The sequence below is a fragment of the Sturnus vulgaris genome, chromosome 1 (genome assembly GCF_052056855.1).
Source record: "Sturnus vulgaris isolate bStuVul1 chromosome 1, bStuVul1.hap1, whole genome shotgun sequence".
NCBI classification, from domain to species: Eukaryota; Metazoa; Chordata; class Aves; order Passeriformes; family Sturnidae; genus Sturnus; species Sturnus vulgaris.
In genome coordinates this window covers 41,242,711-41,258,295 of record NC_142243.1, presented here as the reverse complement: position 1 = coordinate 41,258,295, position 15,585 = coordinate 41,242,711, and the positions used below count along the sequence as shown (strand labels likewise).

At 40.2% G+C, this 15,585-nt stretch overlaps 1 protein-coding gene across 4 annotated transcripts in view; it reads right to left on the bottom strand.

Moving 5' to 3' along the window:
• RBMS3 (RNA binding motif single stranded interacting protein 3) overlaps positions 1-15,585 on the bottom strand; it is a 701,354-nt gene that overhangs the window by 442,316 nt on the left and 243,453 nt on the right. The gene's annotated exons all lie outside the window — the stretch shown is intronic.

Genomic DNA, 15,585 nt, shown 5'->3' with positions numbered 1-15,585 from the left:
CGCTCTCGAGCCCTCCCCTCTCGCTTCCCCACCCACCCCCCTTCCAACCAAATAAAAAAAAAAAAAAAAAAAAAAGAAAGAAAAAAAAACAGGAAAGGAAAAAGGAAAAAAAATAAAAGAAAATAAAAAGAAAGAAAAAAAAAGAAAATAAAAAAAAGGGGGGGGGAGGGAAGAGCCTTCCCCAGCCTAGTTGCCGCTGCCTCCCTCACGGAGTGACATGGTGCTCAGGGCTCGTCCTGTCTTTCATTCAAACCCCCTCCGCGCCGCGCCGCCGGTGGGAGGGACCTCGGCGCGCCGCTCCCCCGGGAGGTCGGCGCAGGCCCCGCGGCCGCCTCCGCGCCCGCGCCGGACCGGGCAGCTCCGGGAGCGCCGCGGGACTCGGGAAACCCCAGCGCCGCGGGGCGGGGGACGAGCCAGACCGGCCCCAAAACGCGCGTCTATATTTATGGTTTTAATTTAAAATATATATATTTTTTTTATTATTTTTTTTTTTAACAAACGGGAGGGGGAAGGTCACGGAGCCTGGTCGCCGAGCAGGGAAGTCGTCGTCGTCGTCGTCCTCCCCTTTCAGAAAACTACTCCGCACCATCATCCGGCACTTCGCGGAGAGGCGACCCAGGGCCAGACATATTAAATACATACTTTGTTAGACCGCTTATATAAGACTTGGTTTATTTAAAGTTGGAACAAAATGGAGGAAGAGGGTAAAGAGGAAATTCGGCCGGGCTGACGTGCGGGTGCCTTCTCCCAGACGTGTGAAAATACCTCGGTGCCACAAAAGTTACCCGCGGCTGCGATTCCCCCGGCCGGGCTCCCCCGCACGCAGCAGCTGTCGCCGCCGCCCGGGCCCAGGTGAGGGCCAGGTGTGGCCCCCGCGTCCGGCCCAGAGCCCCACACCTGCCACGGATCCCAGGCGTGCAGGACCTGTGTCAGCACCGCCATCCCAAATATTTATCCTCCGAAAGACTCGAACCAAGAGTCTTGTCTCACAACAGGGCTATAAATCATCAGGAAAAAAAGTGCGTGAATAACAAAATGTTTCCTCTTGTACACAAATCCTAGCGTTTCTCCTTTTTTACAATAACTTATTTCTTTAACATGTCATCAGATTCCTGGGCCTTTCTACAGTGGTTTTGCCTATTTATAAATTTTTTGGGGGAAAAATGTGCGGCAGCAGTTTCTTTTTTGTTTTTATTTAAATCATCCATAGTATGGCAGCGGGATTGTCAGCTGCTGTATTATCAACCAAATTGCTTCAAAAAAAAAAAAAAAAAGGAATTATAAAAAGAATTTCTTTAAAGGGACGCTTCTCAAGGCTGGTAGAGCTAAAATTAGACTTGCCAGCTGTGTTTTGGTTTGTGGGCACGTGCTTGCACATGACAGGAACATGGAAATATCACGCTTTACTCTGGGAGTTTGCTGTTCTCGTAAACACAGGGTTTTGTTATGGATTCCCATAACTGCCCCATAGCCAGTCCAAAAGGGCAGGGAAGCCATAGCCACGCTCAAAATACTGCCTATACACTGTGCTTTCATCACCAGGCATTCATCATCGTTGGTGATTAGGTACCAGCCCTCTGCCAGACAGTGGGAACACCGTGCCATGCTCGCACAGGTATTTGCCTCCTGTGGCAGGAGCAAAACTTTTGCAAAATGAGTGCTCTGTTCCCAGAGCACTCTATAGGCATTCAGCGGGTTCTTACACACCTGGATGAGCCCTGTGGTGCACTACCATTGCCCCAGTTTCCAACACACTCAAAAGAAAAGCCTGGTTGGGTAAACTATTGAGTATTTTCATTCCCTGTCGTTAGTATTATCATTCCAAGCTGGCCAGGGCCATGTGGTCCCTCTTCTGAGGGTTCCTCTTTTTCATTCATCTTCTCTTCTGAGAAGTGAATTTACAAAAAAGGATAAGAATGGGAGGAGAAGCCTGCAATCCCCTCCTCCCAGCCCCACAGTTTTTATCACTGCTCAGCTTTAAATACGCTGCCTTTCGTTGTAGTGCATGATACTCTTGCTTACACTTTCTTCTCTCCCTGCCTGGCTTTCCCTGAGGGTGAAATAGACTGTTAGTGGGTCGGGATCTGCAGAAGTGAATAGTGATTACTTGATGGTAGGTGATACTTTGAGCCGAGACAACTTTCAGATTGTTCTTTCAAGTGCCAGAATTAAGTTGTTGTGCTTCTCTCCTCACCTTCTCAATTTTCCCTCAGGGATATTAACGCAGCTTTTCTTGCTAAGCAGTTTGCTTGTAGATGTGGATGTAACCAAATTTGGGAGAAGAAAGAACCTATGTGTTCAGGGTGAAATAAAAGATAAATACTAAAGGAAGTAGAAAACTGTGCATTCTGACCAAGAAAGGGACATAAACATTCAAGGTTTTCTATGGTCATTATTTTAAATCCAGGAAGGGGTGTTTTGACTACATCATCTTACTACTGTGAGTATTTCAAATCATGCCATAAAATTTCAACCCAAGATTTCCACACACTTCCCCATCAGATGCACTGGCTAGTAGCTCCAGCAGTTCTAGCAATTGAGAAAAGGTGGGAAGCTACAGGAGAAATGAGACTATTATCTGAGTGGTGAACAGCTCCACCTTTCATCTGCTCTCTCTCAGCAAAAGTCTTCAATATGCAGATGCTTTGGATTTCCCTTTTCACCTGTAATCCTGACCAGGTGCTGAGCAGCCTCTGCTGTTTGCTCTGAGTGCTCAGCATCTCGCATGATTGAGCCTTCAGAGATGCAAGACAGAGTGGAGGCAGCAAAAATAGGAATTCAATATAAAAGAGTGGGGGGCCAAGGGGAGAAGACAGGAGGCAATATAGCATAGCAAAAATGCAAATGAGCAGCCACAAAAGCAGATTTAGATAGCATACAGCCTCTGAACAAATGCTAGAGCTGGAAAATGGAAAATTTCCATTTGCAAAATACAGACATCAAAAAGATCATCTGTGACTTGGGAGCACACTGTTTAAATAGAATTCCCTTCATTTTCTGGCCTGTGCATTTGAATAACTGAATCCACTTGCAAACTGAAATAGCAGTTTGCCTACCGAGTGTTAAGTATAAATGTTCCTCAAAAGAAAAGACAAGCTGTTCAATCCCAGTGAGCAACAGTGAGCAAACTTCACAACTTTTTTTTTTTCTTCCTATGGGAGGGCTCATTATCAAGCACCAGCCAGTCCCAGCTTTGGGAACCCAGGGAGCAAGCTAGATCCCAGTGCAGCTGCAAAGGCATTGCTGTCACTGGTGTCATTGACCTGAGGGCAGATTCAAGAGCCAGGTGAGCAGAAAGGATCTCTTCAATGGGAAGTTAGTTTAGAAATGAAATGAAATAAATGGGAACATGTACTCTGTAAACTTGACAGCCAAGTACATTCAAAGATAGGCACCAAAGGATATTAACCCAGCAACAATCAAAGCTGTGGATAAGAAACCTGGAGTGAACAGACAGAAGGGCAAAAAAATCCAAAAAAACCCCAAACCCAAAACAAAACAAAAAAACCAAAAAACAAAAAAAAACCCAAACAAAACCCCCCCCCCAAAAAAAAACCAAACAAACAAACAAAACAAAAAAAAAAAAAAAAAAACAAAAAAAAAAAAAAAAAAACAAAAAAAAAAAAAAAACCAAAACAACAACAACAAAAAAACCCAACACTCAGAGACTCATTTTCCTGGCAGCCTGAAGTACATTTACATATGTTTGGATGTATTTTTACCTGTCATAGAATGCAAATTTCTTCATTCACAAAAACTGTGTTAAAAGAAAAAAGCAGATACCTAGTAGAAAATTCAGGGGGGTTTATTTGATAAAATACATTTCTACATACACTTTTTTTTTAAATAAGCTTACCTATCCTATTAAAACCTTCTAAAGTCATAGGTGTCAGAGAGCAATTCAAACATTTTCTAGCTTCTTGCTCTTGAAAAGCAGCAATACATATTCTAGAAGATTTAACTTCAGGCAAAATTATGTCAAAATTTTCTAAGTCAGGACTAGAGAAATAGAGATACCACCACCTAAAGCAATATAATAGGTTAAAGGAAAAAAAGAACAATTATATTTGGCTTATATTTTCTACTATCTCTCTACTTTCATTCTCTCTATTTAATCATTAAAGTTATTACAAAGGAGACCATAGTGATGCTTGACAGCTTGTTTACAATGGATTACACTGATTTTATTTTTAGATCTGTCAGCTCCTTCAGTCCATCTACCTTAAAACTATATTGATGAACACAAAATTTTATTATTTAATGGATCATTTATCAAAATTATTTAGCTACAGAGAGCTAAGCAAGTTTCTAAGGAGGGACATATCCTGGTGCAACCATCAGTAAAGATTGTGATAGCCATGGAGAAGGTGAAAAGACATAGAGGATGAAAACACTTAGCTTAACAATGACAGCATTAATTGTCTGGGATTGACAGAACCTTTCTGAGTGGGGTGATGCCACTGTTTTCAGGTGCTTTCCTTTCATAAGAGACTACCAGAGGTGGCTTTACCCACACACACACACCCCTTCCCTGCCTGCATGAAAAAACCCAGCAGGTTTGCTTTCCAACCTTCAGCACTAACCATCACACCAGCACAAAGTCTAGAATTAGGCAGAGTTGCAGATGACCTGAAGTAAATCTGAAAGAGTTAATGGTTAAGATTTTGGACAACAGCAAACAATTTCTATCTATCATCATACTTCATTATTTTTCACTTTATCATCTTCTGTCTTCATATTATGGCTCAGGGGTTTCCATTAATCTACTTTTACCTAAATGCCCAGTCCTAAAGGAAATCTTTGGACAGCAGCAGAGTGAAAAATTTTAGATGAAAAGTGAGCAACAATGAACATTCACTAAATTGTTTGTGTTTTCCACCTGATATAATCCCTTATAAGCACAAGCCAGTGAAACTGGCAGTCAGTTGTACAGACAGACTGAAATTATGCATTAATGTCTTCTTTCTGCAGATGTCAATGGATACAACCAAAGTAAAAAATACTTAATCTTTTGTCCACAGTCTGTTTGCTACACATCTCTGAACACTTTGCAAGAGTTAATTCATCCTGTGTGAAAGTGTGGAAGAGGATAAAGTAACATGACCAGTCAATAGCAATATCCCAGTTGTGACAAAAAATGGGGGATTCCTCTCGCCCCACAAACCCTGGTTGCATGGTAAAAGCCACAGCAACTAAGACCAATGGGACAAAAGATTGGTACTGTCAGTTCTGGAAGGGATTCATGTGGAGAGAAAGAAGTGCCATGGCAGTGGGTGCAATGTGAAGAGATGGGAGAGAGGTATTGGCTGTAGCATATCATAGAATCACGCATCAATAGTTTAGGGCTTTCAAAAAATGCTAGGGTTGTGCACAGGTTAGAAGACATGCCTTTCAAAGGTGGAATATTCTATAGCAATTCTACATCACAAGTTAGTAAATACTGCATCTGGTCTTAAGTCTAAACTGTTAGGATAAAAAAGGCAAACAAACCCCAAAACACTAAGAGGACTAGCCACTGCCATTTCTCTCTTGCAGCATATTAACTTAATACTACCAGCATTAGATGTGGTATGGTTCCAGAGGGAGAAAATTCTTTACCTCCCACCTTCCTCCCTCCAAAGTCCTGCTTACTAGTCACTTTCTCCACCCCTTGTTTACTTAAAATTAGATTGTAATCGGGGACATGAGTTTTTTTTCTCTTCAGGAAGTTTATTTCTGAAGGTAATGGGGAGACGTAAATATGCTGCCTGTTTACTGAGGCTCATAAACATATACGAACACAGGCAATTAATTGTCACTGAAGGAGTTCCAGCAAACATTGAAAATCCTAGCTTTTTAGGGCATGTTTGACTAAATGTTCACCCATCATGTACTGAATTACTTAGTGAGATATTAATTTTGTGCTCCAGCTGAGGGTAATCACAGAACAAACTGGCATTATTCAAGTTACTCTGTGAAATTACAGCAAGGGTAAGCTTAAGAACAAAGGCCAGCAGGAGTTGAGCCTCTCGACTTGAAAGGAATTATCTTTTCCTCTAATTGAAGTGAGGACTGCTTTGTTTTGTTTTGTTTTTTCTTTCCTTCCTCTTGCTAGATTTCCAACAACGCTCTTTGGCAGAAGGTCTCCTTGCAACAAGATTTTGTGCTTAAAGAGCCCATGAGCAGGGGCTCATCTGCCTGGGAAAGTTTACTGATGTAATTGCACCAGCATCCTCGACAGCTAGAGTTACACCCACGTAATGCCTCATATGTACATTCTTCCCCAGGAGTGATCATGCTGGTAGATGCCCCTATTTACACAAACCCAGACTTCTGGGTCCTGTTTTCCTGATGGTGCTGCTGCTGACCTACACCATGACCTTGGACAAACCACTTCTCCTGCTCCCTCCTGTCTGTCTCTGTCTCATGACTGTCAACTGGAGCTCTTTATGCTGAGAAAAATCTCTATGTTTTTACAGTACCACAGGGGAACCTCATTTTGGTTGGGCACCAAAACAACACAGCAGAAATCTGTAATAATGTATGTAAAGTTAGTTTGTTATTCTACCATCCAGATGGCTGCTATAAGAGAATTCACTGGCTGTGGCTTTTTTTTTTTTTTTTCCATGGGAAAAAGTTAACAATAGGCAAGAATGGAGGGTCATTTCAGGCGACATTCCATCACTATCAAATATAATAGATTCTGCTTGCTCCATACTTATATCCTCCCCAGCATGCCAAGACACATTTCTTTTTGTCTCTTTCATATCTGGCAGACTTATTTGCCCACTAAGTAACGCTTTCTCTAATGCTGGCTGTAAATAAGGCCTGAAGGAGCTTTTGCTAATAATTTCTGTTTCATCTCCTAATAGGCCCTCTTCTAAAACATGGTACAATTATGGCACTACCCTTGCAATTTTGTCCAAAACCTCATTCAAAAGTGTTTGTAAAAATAGTTTTCATTACAACTACTGGAAATTTTATTGTTTTAATGAAATCTCAAAACATTTCCTAATTTCCTTCAGTTTAGATCAAATTTGATTTTTGATTTTAATTTTTCCATTAAAATTCTGCCTTGACCCAACTGCAGTAAATATTTTCCTACTTAGTCCCCCTGAAAAAGGAAAAAATCAAAGTCTAAAAAAAAGTCTCTAACATATTTTCAAACACATCTTAAGCAAAAGCTCTCTTTTATCTCTACACACGCAGGAAAATATTATTTAGGAAATATACAAATGAAATACCCCTATTTAAATCAGTCTCTAGGGAAATGTGTTCATCAGTTGTTTGTTTTTAACTGAAATTCATGACTGGGAAAAGCAATCTGCACTTTAGCTTGTGCCAGTAAGCCCTACAGTAATTCTGAGTCTATTCAGTCCAAAGTATTTTATAAATAAAGAAAAATCACAGGTTGGTAGGAACTGTAATCTTCAGCCATGACAAAATGCTATTCTTTTCCTTCTCACCTAAACACAACCGGGAACTGAAGTGGAAAGCACATAAAAACATGTACTAGGACTGCTATTGCCTTCTTATCAACATGTAAAGCTTCCATGAAAGCATTACAAGAAAAATTATAAGTGTCCACTAAATATGGAATCAAAAGATTGTGTGTAACGGTTCCCAGCAGAGGGGGAATTTCTGGCTCTCAAATTCTGTCTCACCAAGATAGGAAGAGAATGCATAGCAAATGGAGAAGTATAGTAATGGGAGTTGGGGAAAAACTTCCATGTGAAGGTAAGCTGCAGACTTGAACCAATTCTATGTCTTTAAATCAGTTCACTCTTTTATAGGAATAATGGCATTTTTTTGTAATGGACAGCTTCCATTTACCACAGAACCAATGCAGCCTGCCGTGCAAAATGAAACCTTATGTCACACTAGATTACTGTCCATCATAACCAAAGAAAATGTATTGAACTGAATATATTTGGTTCGGGAAACCTGTATTTTGTCAGCTGCAGCATAGCTCATTGTCCACTAAACAGTACCAAGCCCATTCTGAACAGAGCACACTGTAGAAATGTTTAACCTCCTAATCCTGCACTTGTACACTTGCCAGAACAAAAGGGAGGGTAATACCTGACATCTAACAAAAACAGGGTTAGGACTGACATTTTCCTGTACCAGAAAAATTCTTTGGGTAAGAGATCACTTATTTCCTGCAAACAGACAAATGCTAATTATAGCTCAAATCTTCCCTCTTTTTTCTTTACAATTTTTTTTTCTTATGCTTCCTCCCCTCCTTTGTGCATCTTTTCTCCAGTCTTTTTCATCAAATATTTTTTGCCTTCAAAAAAATCTCATCAAATCTCTACATTCTCCTTCATCTGAAAGTTATCTGGCTTGAGAATAATTTTCCTGCCTTCTTTTATGCATTCCAGCTGGAGATTTTAATAAAGCACAAGGACTCAAGGCTACTGTATTTTTATTAGGAGATGGTGGAAACTTTATAGTGATTTCTATTCACATTCAGCAAATATTCATCCCTATTGTTCTAGCCTATTTACCGCTCCCAACATCCTATTCCCAAACAGTTTTTACTCTGTAATCCTTCATTTGTTTTGTTTCCTCTTTATTTCTGTCCCTGCCTAACTGCCTGTCTTGCCAGCATAAGCACTTTATTTTTCTCGAATTTTCTCTCCATTATTTTTTTCTGTTGCCCCCATTCCTCAGCCACAGATGCTTTAGGCTCCACTTTCTTACTTATGTTGCAGTTCTTTGAATGTAGAACAAAAATATTCACGGGGGGAAAAGATAGCACTGTGCTATTCTTTTCAACTTGGAAATCCATCCTACTAGATGGGAAGAGAGAGCACAGTGTGCCATGAACATCTATATTCATGTCAGCCGAAGTGCCTTGGCAGAGTTGTGGACAGAGTTAAAATAAAGTAGAAGGTGAAAATATTAAGTTCATTAACAGAGGAAGAATTTGGTCTCACAAACTGAGGATTCAATTAATCTCACCTCTTCAATAAAGAGCTTTAAAGACATTTCTGCTAAGTATATAGATATACACAGGTTCCCTTCTCCTCACAAGTGCAAGTTGTACACCCCCAACATCATCATGCTTCTCTTTTCAGGATCCTATGGCAGCAAAACATATATCAGCTTAAAACATTAAGAGCAATCTTTGCCAAAGAATTCTCACCTCATACAGCAGGATAAGAATTACTAGCAGAAACCACTGAAAGTGAGTATGAGTTAAATATTAATCTTTTGATATAGTTTTTCAGATGAAATACTGACACAATTTCAGCTTGCAGATAATTTGCACTTTGGCATTTGGTACATTCCCACCAAGCAAAGGCAGATGTTTCTGTACTGTGAAGAGCTTATAGGAGAAAAAAAACCCAAACAAATAACTTTATTCCATTTAATTGAAAAATTTTATTTTAGCAATAGATATTTCTTTGTGCTAGTCAATTACTTGAATGTTTTATCAGAAGGGCCAGGAGTGTTCTGTCATTATGGGAGCTTAACATTTTCTATGGTCTTAGACATTAATCGGAGTGAAACACTGGTTTGTCAGATCTCTAGCACTGCAGCCAAATATTTCCATCCTGCAGATCACATCCTCCCTTCGAGTTCATGGTGAGATATTTCAGTCAAGCCATTTGTCCTTTTCCTGTTTCTCAAGAAAGATACAATTTTTTTACCTGTGTTGGAATAAGGTGGTGCCAAATGAAGGCAAAAATAGCCAAGCTCATCCAGCTGTTTCTCCTTGGGTATTGGCTGGAAGGAGCCTGAAGGAAGGCAAAATTCCTTAGAACATGTGGAAGAGGGAATAGAAATTTTCCTGAATGGGTGATTCATTCTGCTAGGATGCACCTTCTGCCTTTCCTGTGAAAACTTTCCAGGTTTGGCCACATGAGAAACACTTGAAAAGGCACAGTCCCTATATCCTCAGCATATATCTCCCTGAAGTCCCTATACCTGCTTCCCTCCCAGCTTCCCTAGACCTCTGCAGACAGACACAGAATGGCACCTTCCTCCCAGGAAGGGGAGCTGTAGAGAGCAGGAGGCAGGGATGGCAGGCATGGCAGGAGATGCTGGCACATAACTCTAGCAGTTCTGGGAGGTATTGCACTATCTCTGCTGGGCTGTTGGGGTGCTGCCCATCAGCCACTGAGATGAGGAGATGTAGGAGGGAGCACAAGAGGATACTGGGGAGTAAAAGTGGGATGTGCCTTGGTTACAGGGGAAGTGAAGACAATACATCAAGGCACTGGTGTTATAAAAGGACCCCAGGGTGAGTAAGCATTATAGTCTGAGGTGGAGAAGAAGAAAATAGGGATCTCAAAATACCTGTGGAAAATGGAACCTCAGATTAAGAATGAACTAAAATTGAGAATGAAAAAGCAGTAGTTATGGCAACCAGGTAGTTAAGACAATCCAAATTGATTAGGAGGGCTAGGCAGGACATGAGAAGAGCCAAAATGGGTGAGAACAGAAGGGCACGGAGACATACAAGGAAAAAAAGAGGACAGCCCTTTTCCCTCTGCATCCTGGCTCTAACCCTCAAATTCCTGACATTGACCACTCCTCCCTTGTCAACAAAAATCATCCACACCCAGCTGCAAAGTGATCCAGCCCCTTCTAGCACTGGCCTACACAGACTATTAAAATCTAATGTTGCCAGACTCTCCATGTCTCTGTGATGAATAGAAAAATTTCAACCTTGCTGACAATCCATTTGTCAATATGCCATGGTATGGCATTTTCAGGTTCCTTTATTTTTTAAAGCTAAAACCTTTTTCACATGTGAATTAAATTAAAAGAACAACTGGGAAAATTCCATATGATCACACATTTAAGGTTAATGAGTAATGGGAGAATTATAACGAATAATAGAATGATAACGAGTGTTCACAGAGAAGCCCATTATAACTGCATAGACAACCATTACTGTGTAATTTTATACCTTTTGAACACTTGACTTTGCAACCTTAACGCTTTTTAAACATTAGTTTTGCCTGTGTAATGATATATAACAATCTCCAGAAGACCATCTGCAGTCTTCATATTTCCTTGATACCTTTCAAACAAATTTTTATACTAAATATGAGAAGAGGCAAATGATTATCTCACTGAGGAACAGCCAGGAGATAGTGAGGGATGCGTTTGTTTGTTGCCTCTCCTCACATTAATAATTCCTGTCTCAACAGCTGGGACCATGCTACAAACTCTTAGGCTAGGTTAATCTTTTTTAAAGCCTCTGTTTTTACAACAGTTTTGTAAAAAAATTCCGATTCTTCAGTTTGCTTCTCCCATTGTTCTAACAGTGAAAGTCAAGTTAACAAGGTTTCAGGACACAATTAAATACTTTACATTATTCACTTAGGGCTGTGGCTGAGAGCAAGGCATCAACCATTTCCTTCGTTCCTTTCCATCTGACACTGCACCGATTTACCTTAGTTTTATGTGCTGTCCTTCACTGCTGGACTCCTGCTTAGACATGGTACTAGACACGTTTTCTAACTGGAAAGAGGCATTGCATGCTTACAGACTATCATCATAGTTCAAGTTTACTGCTAGGAAAAGCCAATATTAATACGGGCTGTTTTGCATTTCTTCAGGCATTACATATTTTAGCTGCAAATGTCAGCTTTTAGCAAGCTCATAGCTCTTCTTTACAGAGTATTGTAATAATAATAATAATAATAATAATAATAATAATAATAATAATAATAATAATAATAATAATGATAATAAATGCCCCATAGGACTGTCCCAAATCCTTGTCACTCAAGCAACTCTGGGTCACCTTAAAGCCACTGCAAGTCCCTGAACATCTGCATTATTCAGACTAGAATCCTAATGTGTACCATATAGCAACCACCGCTATGCTACCTGCATGCTTATATGCAGGTGGTTCTCTTGGCAGCTGAGATTTCTGTTTGCAATAAAAGAAAAAAAACTGTTTGTAGTAAAGAGCAGACACTTTGGGGGGCCAGCTCAGTGAACTGACTACCTGTGGAGCACACATTCTCATTTCCAGCTGCATGACCCTGAAGCAGTCATTGCAGTCTGACTGGAAAAGGTAAGTTAACACTAAATAATATTAGATAAGTGTCAATCTCTAGTCAGCACTTTTCAAACAGCAAGAGAAACATGTCTTAGGTGTAAAGTGAGAGATCAAGTAGGCAGTAACAGTAGTGGAGAATGATAGGGCAAATGAAAGACCTCTGCATGCTTCTCTGAATTGGTCTTTTCTATTATTAAGTTCTTGGCTATAAGAGAAAGATGATGGATCCCTATGTTCTGACTGTCACAGCAAGTCATTCACTTGTTCTTCAGCATCACAAAGAGCAGTATATGAACTTCACCACATTTATACATCTATTCTAATTAGTTAATAATAATTTAGTTGCTGCCTCCTTGCATGTAGGAAGCACAGTAACACCTAATTCAAGAACAGCACTAACCAAAAAAAAAAAAAGAAAAAAACAATCAAGTGATGTATAGATATTTAGTTATATAACTCCTACAAAGATGAATGAAAACAGATCCTCTAATTTCAACATGCTACATTGAAAAGGACGGTCTCTGAACTGAAATGATGGATGGCTCCCTGTATACGAGCACTTACACACACATGTAGCCCATGATCCAAGTAGGGTGGTAGAGGACGGGTGCCATGGCACACTTGGTCCCACAGGACTGTCTGGAAGCATCTGGACCTGGTTCAGCAGAATCTCTCTTAAACATCACAATCATTTCCTGAACCAGCTATTAAAACCCACTTCCAGCAGTGGACTTTGCAACCTGCACACCCTGCCACTCACTCCAGCTCTCCTAGGAGCCCTACAGCGCCTGTGGCTCTCCTTGTGTGTGGCTCTGGAATACCTTCAGTGCTCAGTCCCCAACTCTGGCCTCCTCCTTAGAGCTGGTGGTTGTTGCACGTCTGCCAGCACGAATACCAGCACCTTTTGGCCGGGGAGGAGGTGTCATACCAAGCCTGGGATTTCTGGAATATGATACAAGGGTTTCTACATTAGCCTGATGGAGCTTCTAAATTTCCACCTTAGTCACTTTATATAACACAACTGAAAGTATATTAAAAGACAAGTTGCAGAGCGAGCAGCTAGAATTCCTGGAGCACTGGAATTAAGACTGCTTATTCCACCTTAACTACATCCTTGAGTCTCTTCATTAGAAAAAAATCTGCAGAATTGCATCTAATTTTAATGGGAGGCCCCTTGCCTTGTTCTCAGTGTTGAATGGGCACTGCTAACCGTACGACAAAATATTTCATATTTTATTTTCTCATCACTTTTTAATGCCATACCATATTTCCTGTACAGCATTCAAATTCTGCTCTGAAGACAGAATTATTAATGTTTGCATAGACTCTCAAGCAGGTTGTTTTTTTTTTCACTATAGTGACAGTGTGCTTTGTAACACATGTAAATTTATCTTCCTAATGCCTGAGGAGATGGAGAACTATGTTCATCCCCAGTTAACAGGTAGGCAACAGAGGCACATACAAAATTAACCAAAAAGTCAGTGCTGGATTTTATTGCACATTTTAAGGAAGGGCCTCCATTTTCAGAATAATGTGTATCGTATGGCACAGTTCTGCTCAAAACTCAAGCTTCTGCCAGTCATCAGCCACAAACACGGAGTGACCAGTGGCAACAAAACCTTCCTGTCCTCCCCTATGGGATCAGCCCACCAAACTGCAGCAGCAAGCCTCATGTATATCCTGGCAATAGAGGCAGGTGCTGCTCCAAGCCCCAGAACTGCATGCTAATCTCAATCTTCTTGCTCAGTAAACTTAATCCTACTCTTACAGCAACTGAAAAGAAAGATTCCTAATGAGAAAGGATGGGAAATCTTAACAATAAGTAGTTCCATCAATCCTTTTCTATATATAAAATTAATGATACTGAATTGTAAAATTATCAGAGAATGAAGCAATAATTTTATGAAGTAGAGAGCTAAAATAGACTCCAAAGGATTAACATCCACAGTAGATTATCCCCTCCATACTAAATTGGGCAATGGATTTCTCTGAATAGGATATTTCTTTATGGCAGAAGCATGAGATGTTCTTTTAAAAAAGATCTGTAATACCTTACTTTACATATGCCTTGTGTTTTCTTTTGCTACTTCCTTCAGTCATTTAGAAGTAGTGATCTTGACTGATGACACAAGTGCATATTCTTGTTGAGATATCTTAATATAATGAGGAGGAGCACAGAAGCCACACATGATCTTCTTTGGAAAGAAAGAGCAGAGGTCTCCTTGTGAAGATTTCTGGTCACTAAGGGAGTACAGTAGGACACAACTAGGCAAAAATAGCAGCGTGGTTAAGATATTGGACTAAACTTGGAAGATATCTTCTGGTTCCTGGCTTTGCTGCAGACATCCTGTGTGTCCTTGGATAAATGCCTCTTGTGAGGCTAATTTCATTTATATGTTCATGTACATAGTAATGAACCTCATAAACAGGCTATAAATATAATCACTTGAAATAATTTTTAAGGTACAATCTCTCATACTCAGTGAGCGATTTCATATTCTCTTGGGAAATGAAAAAGTGTTTTCTAGGCTAAAGGCATGAGACTGGTTTGGAGCCATCTCTATTTCAGTGGCATCTGTGTGCATGTTTAGATTTGGCACATGCAGACAATTATGATTTTTTAAAAAGTCTGTATTATTTGCATTATTTCTCATTTTCTTTCTCAGACTAGGATTGTTCCTATTTATAGGAACTCAGACTGTAGGAAGCAAGGAGAGACACATGTACAGATGATGATATCTTTGAAATATGTACTGGCTCCGTGTCGTTTTTGTTCAAAATTCTTGGAAACATCCTCTAAAAATCTCTGTGCATGCACAACAGTTGTGCTTATTCTCATAGACCGCACTGTAAATCACAGATTCATTTGTACATCTGGAAGTTACACGTCTCCCCACACACAATACACATAGCTACACAATTCACAAGTAAATTTCTACAGGAAGGGTGGTCCTAGAGCAAATGCAGATCTGCCAAATCTGCTAACCAGCGTGATATTTCACCATTTGTCATGCAAGGTATGCCTTTACTGTTTCAGGGGGTTTTTTGGTGCTCTTGCAGCCTCCATTACAGATATCCAGAAAGGCCAGCTAAAATCTGCTGCTCACAGCAGGTCTGCATCAGGTGGGCAGCAAATGCAATGCACCACAGACCCTGGGACTAGCCGAGGTTAGACCACCATAGTGCTCCCAGTGTTGTTTGTGGATCCTTATTCAGCCACTTCCTTTTCAACAAGAATCATCTCCTCCAGCATGTGTCTTTGCAGTTGTTAGACAAAGCTGAAATGAAGCATAAGGTATCAGGGAAAAGTAAATTATGATAGTAAAGTTTTTAAGTCTATATCTATCATCCTCACCTACTGCCTATGACTTTGCAAAAATACAGCTACCTGCTTTCCAAGGTAGACATGCCTTACTTGGGATGGGTCATTATAAAAAACTATTTTCTCTTCCTTTTTTTTTCTTTTTTTAAATTTAACTTAATATATGCAGTTAAAAAGATATACATATGCAGTCATTTCTCTATGGATCATTTACGGGCAAAACAGAGTCCAAGTTTGAAAATTCACCTCATCAAGA